This window comes from Carya illinoinensis, chromosome 15 (assembly GCF_018687715.1).
Source record: "Carya illinoinensis cultivar Pawnee chromosome 15, C.illinoinensisPawnee_v1, whole genome shotgun sequence".
In the NCBI taxonomy this organism is placed as follows: Eukaryota; Viridiplantae; Streptophyta; class Magnoliopsida; order Fagales; family Juglandaceae; genus Carya; species Carya illinoinensis.
The window spans coordinates 20,368,799-20,377,342 of record NC_056766.1 but is presented as its reverse complement, the minus strand read 5'-3'; the positions used below and the strand labels follow the sequence as shown (position 1 = coordinate 20,377,342).

Below are 8,544 nucleotides of genomic sequence, written 5' to 3'. Positions count from 1 at the left end.
TGTTTCAACGTCTCAAAGCACATGGTAACTTACAATATTATATAATAAGTTCTTCATAGTAAGGTTTGCTACTAATAGATGTGAAAATATATAGATATAAATAATTTGTGCAATATGATTAGTAAACTAGAGAACAAGGAAAATAACAAGCACAATTTAGAAAGATAAGAGACTGGTGTCGAGGCATGTTGTGATGGATACTTTTCTTGGAGTATAATACCCTCTGAATCAAAACATGCATTAGATTTATTAACAATCTACTCTCAAGATACAATAACTTATGTTCCCATTTTATCTCATGTACGGTACACAAAAGAGGATATCTACAAATTTGATATAAATTAGTAAAAGTCCAACGAAAAAAAGAAGACAAAAATAGAAACCAACAATAGCAACTCATTTGCAAGTCCCTCTGGTTCTGGATTTCCTTAATTTCCATGAACTAGTTCCTCCCACATTTAAGGGGCTGGGGTATGGAAAATGATGGTACCTCCAAAGCAAAATCGATAATTTGCCAAATCTCCCCCTCCCAGAAGTTTAACATTAGGATTTGTTATTTGAAACTTGCAGTGAATAAATTGCTCATCCCATTATATGAAGTTCTCTTGTGTGTGTGCGCGTATGTGTGTGTGTGTATATATACACACACACTAGTAAAGGCACAACGTGCACTGCATGTGCGCCCAGTTGAAAAAAAATGGTAGTAAATGAAAAATGAAAAGGTCATCAGAAATATTTAAACAAATTTAAAACCAATCATAAATTTACATAAGTTAAGTAAACTTAATAGAGATCATAAATTTTATACAAGTCACTATTCTAGATATGGTAGATGATCAATGTATGAAATAATGAAAAAATATAAAGAAGCAAAACGTTGAATAAAGTGTATTTAAATTACAATTTTTTTTCTCTTTCTTTTTCTAGTTAAATATAGCGGATGATTTTTAAATTGACTCAAATGTTTTAAAATCTTAAAAATATTTTAAAAGTCCAAGATCATTTTAAATAACGTAGTTGTAGTGTTATTGAACAAATTCTAATTTTCAAGTAAGCCCCTTTATATTTTAGACTCCCAAATATAAGATAGTTTTATGAAATCATTTTATTTAAATGATTTTATTCTTTTAGGAATATTATTTAATATTCATAAATTTATTTTATGTTAAAAATTATCCTTATTTAGATGACTCTATTTTCCTAAAAAATACTTTTATTTTATAACGGAAAATATTATTTTTGTATTAAAAATAAAAGAATTTTGTTTTAAAATTTAGTGTATTTCCTTTCAGTTTGATTATCATCCATTTTAGGATTCTAAACCGTCGATTTAAATAAACTTTTATCCTTAGATTAAAAGTGAAACATGTGTAAGGCTAGATTAGTCCGTCCCTTCTCTTGTTTGGTTTTATGCAATTTAAATTCATCGTCATTTTTCTGTTTTTCTTTTATGGGGTGGACCAGCGGAGTATAAAAAGTTGTAGACTTTTTTTAAATTATCAAATTAGTGTCAGAACTTAGCTTTTTGTTGTTTTTCTTTTTTGCTTTTTTTAAAGCTTTCGTTCTACAGCCCCGTGCGAAGGGATGTTAGCTTTTTCTTTTCTTTTTTTCTTTTTTTTTTTCCTGTTCATATCTTGTCGATTTCCTCCTATTGCCCCTAGTACTCGTAATCAACAGTGTTGGCAACTCTTGCCTTCATTCCACATTATGCGAACCAAACAAAGGCATCTTCTTCTTCTGCATTACTCTCTATTTTCAAAGGCAAAAAAGTTTGTTCTTCTTTCCCTCTGTCTCTCTCTCCCCTTCTCCTTCTCCTCCATCGAAACCTTCTACTATTTATCAAAATTCTCTCTCTCTCTCTCTCTCTCTCTCTCTCTCTCTCTCTCTCTCTCTCTCTCTACGAGAGCTCATTGCAGCCTCCTCCATCACCAACGATGTCAAAAGAACTTAAGGTAACTCTTATGTTCCATCTATCTCCCTCTTTTCTCTCTTCGTGATTTTGTCGGACCGTTTCTTCACTCATCTCTATTTGGTGGGATTTCCATCAACTGCTTGCACAAAATGAGAAGTGACAGAGTGTTAAGATTCCTAACACAGAGTCAGGCCTAAAAAGAAATAAGACACGAACCGTATAGCTGTAAGTCTACCAACTCTCATATCTCTTTTATTTTTGATTATTTAATCTTCTCACTACCATATATTTTTTATATCTAAGCAAATATTACAGATTTTGTTTGGTTTGGTTTGATTTCATGCATGTGTATTCATCCCCTTTTTCCATGTATATTTTTTGAAGAACTTTTTTTTTAACATCCATACATGTATTTGCGTTTTGATTTGGTTTGGAAAAGGGAAATCTAAGATTGGAACTTCGTTATAAAGGCATGGGCAAGATAGGAAAAAAAATAATGGACAACAATAAAAAGAAAATTGTGAAGAGATAAGTGAACTACTGTAAAATTACACTTTACACAATCGGTTAGAGGAATAAAAAGTACAAAACTAAGGGAATTTTGGGAGAAAAGTGAGCAAAATTGGCAACAAAAAAAAAAGGACGTAAATACTGTTAATCCCTGTTGACATTTATTTAATAGACTAATAAAGGCAACGTCCTTTGGACGTTTGCCTAGTGTGGGGCATAATTCAGACTGCAAAACAAATCTTCATGCTGTTATCAGCTTTGACAAAATAAAATTAGGACGTTTGCCTAGTGCTGGAGTATAAGTTTGGTTGTTAATCAAAGAAAATGATTAAAATAAAAAATTGTATAACCTTTAACACTATGTTGATAAAATAAATATTAATAAAAAGAAATTTAAGAATTTTTGTTGGACCAAAAACACATAAATGTCAAATCTGATATTTTCGATAAAAGAAATAAAAACATAGATGAAATCTTCTAAGAAGTCAGTATTGAAAATCTAGAAATTGAGAATTAAGTGTATTTCAACAGAAATAACTTTATGAATTATACTAATATATACAAATAGTAGACTAATAATCTCCAAAACGATCAAAATGTACCCAAATTACCCCAAGCAAATTAATCATAATATGGTTATTTGTACAAGCAATTAAGCTCCAATCAAATAATATGTCCAAAAATCTCTTTTTTGAATGTTGATGCAAAAATTAATATAGATAAAATAAAATCCAAACTTATTTAAAAGTTGATCAATAATAACTAAAAGTGGCTAACGACACCTAGAATTGTCTTAGATATTATCAACAACTAACACCAGCTAAGATGATAATATTGATATTATTAATTTAATAGAATAAAAAATCTAAATCTGTTTTCACCTAGTTTTAATTTATTTTCTATTTATTTATCTATATATGTTAAGGGCAATATGCATAGCATGTATAACCAAATAATATAAATAAAAAAGATAAAGAGACTGAGTACTATATTTATGTATAAAAATTCAATAACCATAACTTTGAAGTGATTAGTAAGTAAAACTTACTATTTAATTCCAAACAAATGGTTAATTATAAGAATTCAGACAACTTTCTTATCATTTTTGTAAATAAAAGATTATAAAAAAATTGACAAAAATAAAAAATATAAAATACATGACTTTATTTTTTTTACTTTCCATTATAATGTTTATATTAATCAAGAATTGTTTATAAAAATTTTCAAAATTTTGGAAAAAGTTTTGAAAAGAATAGGACTAAATATTCGACTCATGCACACAAATTTACAAATCATAAAATTTCACGTCATAATTAGTTTTACCAATTTTATTTATTTATATGATTCTCTTGTTCCAACGTGTCAACAGCCACCTTATTAATTAGTTTCTTTAATCTTAGTGAACATGATCTATTATTTTTATTTAATCTTAATAAAAAAGTGATCGACAATACGCAAGAAACTTATGACACTGAATTAACATGGGAAAATTTTATAATGAAAAAAGACTTTAATTTATTGTTAATCTACTGTTGCACAACAAATTTTAATTTACTGTTATACTTGAAGATATTTAGTCAAACAAGTGTAAATATAAAAATTGTATTGAGAATTAAAAATATAGAAAAATGAAATTTTAAATTTTTTTTCAGTTAGTCCTTAACTTGTTAAGAAAAAAATTGTGCGAATTCTTATAATGAGGTGTTCGTTTGAAAGCAAATAACAAAAAATTACTTTACTTACTAATCACGCTATCATTTACATTATTTCTAAATAAAATGGAAAATTTTTACAAATTATGTGTGAACAAAAAATGATAAACATTATTATTAAATTTGCAATAATTATTAATGTATAAATTAAAACAACTCAAATTAATATCATCAATTTATCTTAATTACAAGTGAACTTTTATGAATATAAAAAAATTAAATAATATTTTTTCAAATGAGAAATAAAAATGAACATACCAGGAAGTGGAGCACAAACAGAGGAACAACGTGGACACAACAAATTGATACCAATCAGATTGATGAGTAATCAAATAAAAGCAAAAGCACAAATCTGTAAAAAAAAAAAACGTACATAAAAAAATATTCTAACTATAAAAAAGATGATATTAATAAAATATATAAAACGAAAAAGATAAAAGGCTATAAGAAAACCTACAAAAAAATGGAAATGCTATTTTGTTTTATTTTTTATTACAATATTTGTGTTAATAAATTAATGTTTATCAAATTTTTAAAATTTTTCAAACAAATTTTTTAAATAAAGAGACTAAGTACTATATTTATGTATAAAAACTCAATAACCATAACTTTGAAGTGATTAGTAAGCAAAATCGTAATGGTGTTTTACTATTTGATTCTAAATAAACAGTTAATTATAAGAATTCATACAATTTTCTTATCATTTTTGTAAATAAAAGATTGTAAAAAAAGACAAAAATAAAGAATATAAAAAAGATGACTTTATTTTTTTTACTTTCCATTATAATGTTTATATTAATCAAGAATTGTTTATAAAATTTTTAAAAATTTTGGAAGAAATTTTCTAAAAAAATAGGACTAAATATTCAACCCATGCACACAAATTTACAAATCATAAAATTTCAAGTTATAACTATGCAAGAAATTTATAACACTAAATTAATATGGGAAAATTTTATAATGCAAAAATAAACTTTAATTTATTGTTAATCCACTACTGCACAACAAATTTTAATTTACTGTTATACTTGAAGATATTTAGTCAAACAAGTATAAATATAAAGTTTATGATTATTTTGTTCTTATAAAAATGATCATTATTTTTATTTTGTAATTAAGTTGTATAAACCTTATATTTTCTTTAGAAATAATAATAACTGTAACATCAATGAAGAAAAAAAATCAAATAATAATAACATAAAAAAAAAATACAACATGCATATCAATCACAGACATTCAAAATAAAAAAAACAATTTTGATAACAATGTTTCAATTAAATTTATTATAAATTAATTATGTGGTTGAAAATTTAATTTTATCATATTTTCTTATTTTTATTTTTATGTAAAAAGAAAAAACAAAAACATCCAGCTACATATGGGTGGTGTTGTGTAAACAAAAGCAATAACACGTGGTTGTATATTGCTGATCAGATTGATAGATCACTACTGAAAGTCTGAAACCATGAGAGAGAGAGAGAGAGAGAGAGAGAGAGAGAGAGAGCGCTCTGCATTTGATGAGGAATCATTTTAGAGTTATACTACACAACCATCTACTGTTCACGCAACCCCCTCACTCCAGCCAACGTGGCTTTTTTTTTTTTTTAAAAAAAAAAAAAACGTCGGCGTTTGGTGCTCTGCATCATTTTAATTCCCCCCCCCCCATTCTTCTTCACTTCTGACGCACGAAAGCTTCCCCGCGTGCTCTGCTCCACGCCCCCGGCTGGTTTCCTTCGCCGGCCTGACCTTCTCTCCGGCCCATGTGGGAGCATTAGTTCGGACCGTTTGACTTCATCTCTCCGGCACGTTTGGCTTCATAACTCCGGCTGGGTTCGCTTCCTCTCTCGGCTTGTTTCTGTCCATACGACGAAAAAAACTTCCCCATTTATTTTCGCCGCACAATCCTCCGGTGGTTGGGTCTTTCCGGCGAAAGCAGGGGTGAGAGACAAGAAGGAGAGTCGAGTGAGAGTGAGCAGGACGGACGGGGGAGGGAAACGGCGTTTTGGTCACTCTGGCGTCGTGAGAGGGAGGATCATATGGAGGAGGACGGACGTGAGAGGCCGTATTCCGTTTATGGGTCTGAGGGGTTTTTCTTCACTCCGGCTTCGTAACAGTCCTGAGAGGGAAGAGGGAGGATCAGAGGGAGGAGGACGAACGTGAGAGGCTGTATTCCGTTTATGGGTTTGAGGGTTTTTTCTTCACTCCGGCATTGTGACAGTCTTGAGAGGGAAGAGGGAGGATTGTGAGAGGGAGGATTGTGAGAGGGAGGGAAGAGTGAGGTCTGAGAGTTTGAATGAATTTCGTGCGTTTGAGAGTTTCAATTTCGTCCCGCCCAGATTAAACCGTGATGTTGCCTCCGGACCAGGTTCGCCACGTCAAGAGTGCGTCGTGCGTTTTAAAAACCGGGGGATGGATAGATTAATTCATCATTTTAATGGACTGTTATTAATGCTGGTCGTGACCTGGACACAGTTAACAAGGAAAATGAGATAAACATAGAAGAAGAAAAAAGGTTCATTCTGAGATGCAGATCAAACTTAAAATGAGATTCTGCCGCAGTTGAGGACGAACAGCTCCTTAAGATGTACATAACGACAAATTGCTGCAAATTTTTTCACCTCACCACCAGCCCACTCACAGGACTTTGCTTTCTGTCACTTACCACATGTTATTTTATTTCCCATATTATTTGCTTTCACCTGAGATTTCATCATTTATTGTATATTTTATGTCAATCCATTTTTTTTTTTATAGGCTGTCAATCACTACCACCAGTCGTCCACCCACCTCACTTTTTTTCATGTACAATAACTCTTCTTTGTCACCCATCATATCCCTTTCAATCAATACAATTGCTTCCTTTTTCGAGACTCTTCTTCGGTTCCTCCCCGCCCTCTTTTCGCTCTCTCTCCTCTGGCCCCCCTTCTTCCCTGCCCCTTCTTTGTCTCTCCATTTCTCTTGCTCTCTCTCCTCTGGCCCCCCTCCTCCTCGCCAGCTTCTCTCTGTCTCTCCATTTCTCTCGCTCTCTCTCCTCTCACCCCCCCCCGTTAGTCTCGAATGTCTTCCTCGTCCCCCTTCTGTTCTCTTTCTCTGTTGCTTCTTCCCCGCCCCCCCTTCTGTTTTCTTTCTCTGTTTCTTCTTCCCTACCCCCCCTTCTTCTCCTCCCCTTATATTTTGTTTTGGTTTTTTCTTTTTTACCACTGTGAGCCACCATCATTGCGTTCGTCTGCTAGGTTGCCTTTGAAGAAAAGGGTAAATTTCTAAAATTTTATTTTTGAAGTAGTTATTTTTTTTTGGTTGAAGGGAGTTTTTTCTTTTGCTTTCTCGGTTGCATCTATTGTTTGAGTGGGTTTATTTTACCATCTCGTGTGTATTAAGGCACTTTGTTTGGATGGGTTTTTTTTTTTTTTCTCTCTGATGGATATTATTGGATTTCTAGGTTGGATCTGTTGTTTGTTGGAGGGAGTTTTTTTTTTTTTTTCTTATGGTTATTTTTGGGTTTCTCAGTTGGATCTGTTGTTTGTTGGGTCTCCCTCGCATCGCGGCTCAGATCCGGTGCCTATGGCTGCGCATCGCAGCCCATGACCACGTCGAACCTCCACGCTTCGGCCATACCCACCTTCCCCAGCCCACGCCGAGCTCCCTCTCCATCAGATGCCCTCTCCATCATTTTTTTTTTCTTGATGGCATCTCAAGGTGAGATTTTTTTCCTTTGTGTATTATTTTGGTGTATTGAGGCACTCTGTTTGGATGTATTTTGTTTGTGTGTGTATTTTTTTTTTAGTTTATTTCGTCTGCATTTTTTTTTTTGCATGCATTTTTCCTTATTCTTTTGAGATTGATGTATATTAGATTTCTATTTTTCACATATGCAGAACAATTTTTTTCAATCTGATAGTTTTTTTTTCAAAAATTTCGAAACAACTGGGTTTTCTTTTTTCACTTGAGTTTTTTGTTTTTTTTTTTGGTGTTCTCAGGACATACGAGGAATCAGAAGATGGAATTTCCATGATGGATTTTATTTTTTTGTTGGGTTTATTTTCTTTAAAACACAGATGTGAATACGCAAATATAGTTTTTATTTTCTTTCCATTTTATTTTTTTCCGTGATGCATATGCATATGCAAATCATCTAATTACATAATGTAACAACATTCATACAATACAATTGATTCTTACAGTATTGAGAGAAACAACAAGAACATACCTACAATTGTTAAGATTCACGACTAACTTCGTCTAGGATATTTTTTTTTTTAAGTTAGAATACAAAGAGTAGAGAGCAGAAGACACAGAATGGGAGAAACATTGATATTTAAATTTCAATCCGTTGGATTTTGTCAGACAAAGTGATAAGCTTTAACTGTAAAAAGACATTAAAATCAAGTCGGCGAATCAAAACGATACCAA

The 8,544-nt window shown here is 31.6% G+C and overlaps 1 long non-coding RNA gene across 1 annotated transcript; it reads left to right on the top strand.

The window, feature by feature from the left end:
* The first annotated feature begins 5,772 nt into the window (after nucleotides 1–5,772).
* Nucleotides 5,773–8,226, top strand: LOC122297448. Its single transcript, XR_006238781.1, has 3 exons — nucleotides 5,773–7,386; nucleotides 7,642–7,830; nucleotides 8,112–8,226. It is a non-coding gene; the product is annotated as an uncharacterized LOC122297448 (long non-coding RNA).
* Nucleotides 8,227–8,544: the final 318 nt, after the last annotated feature.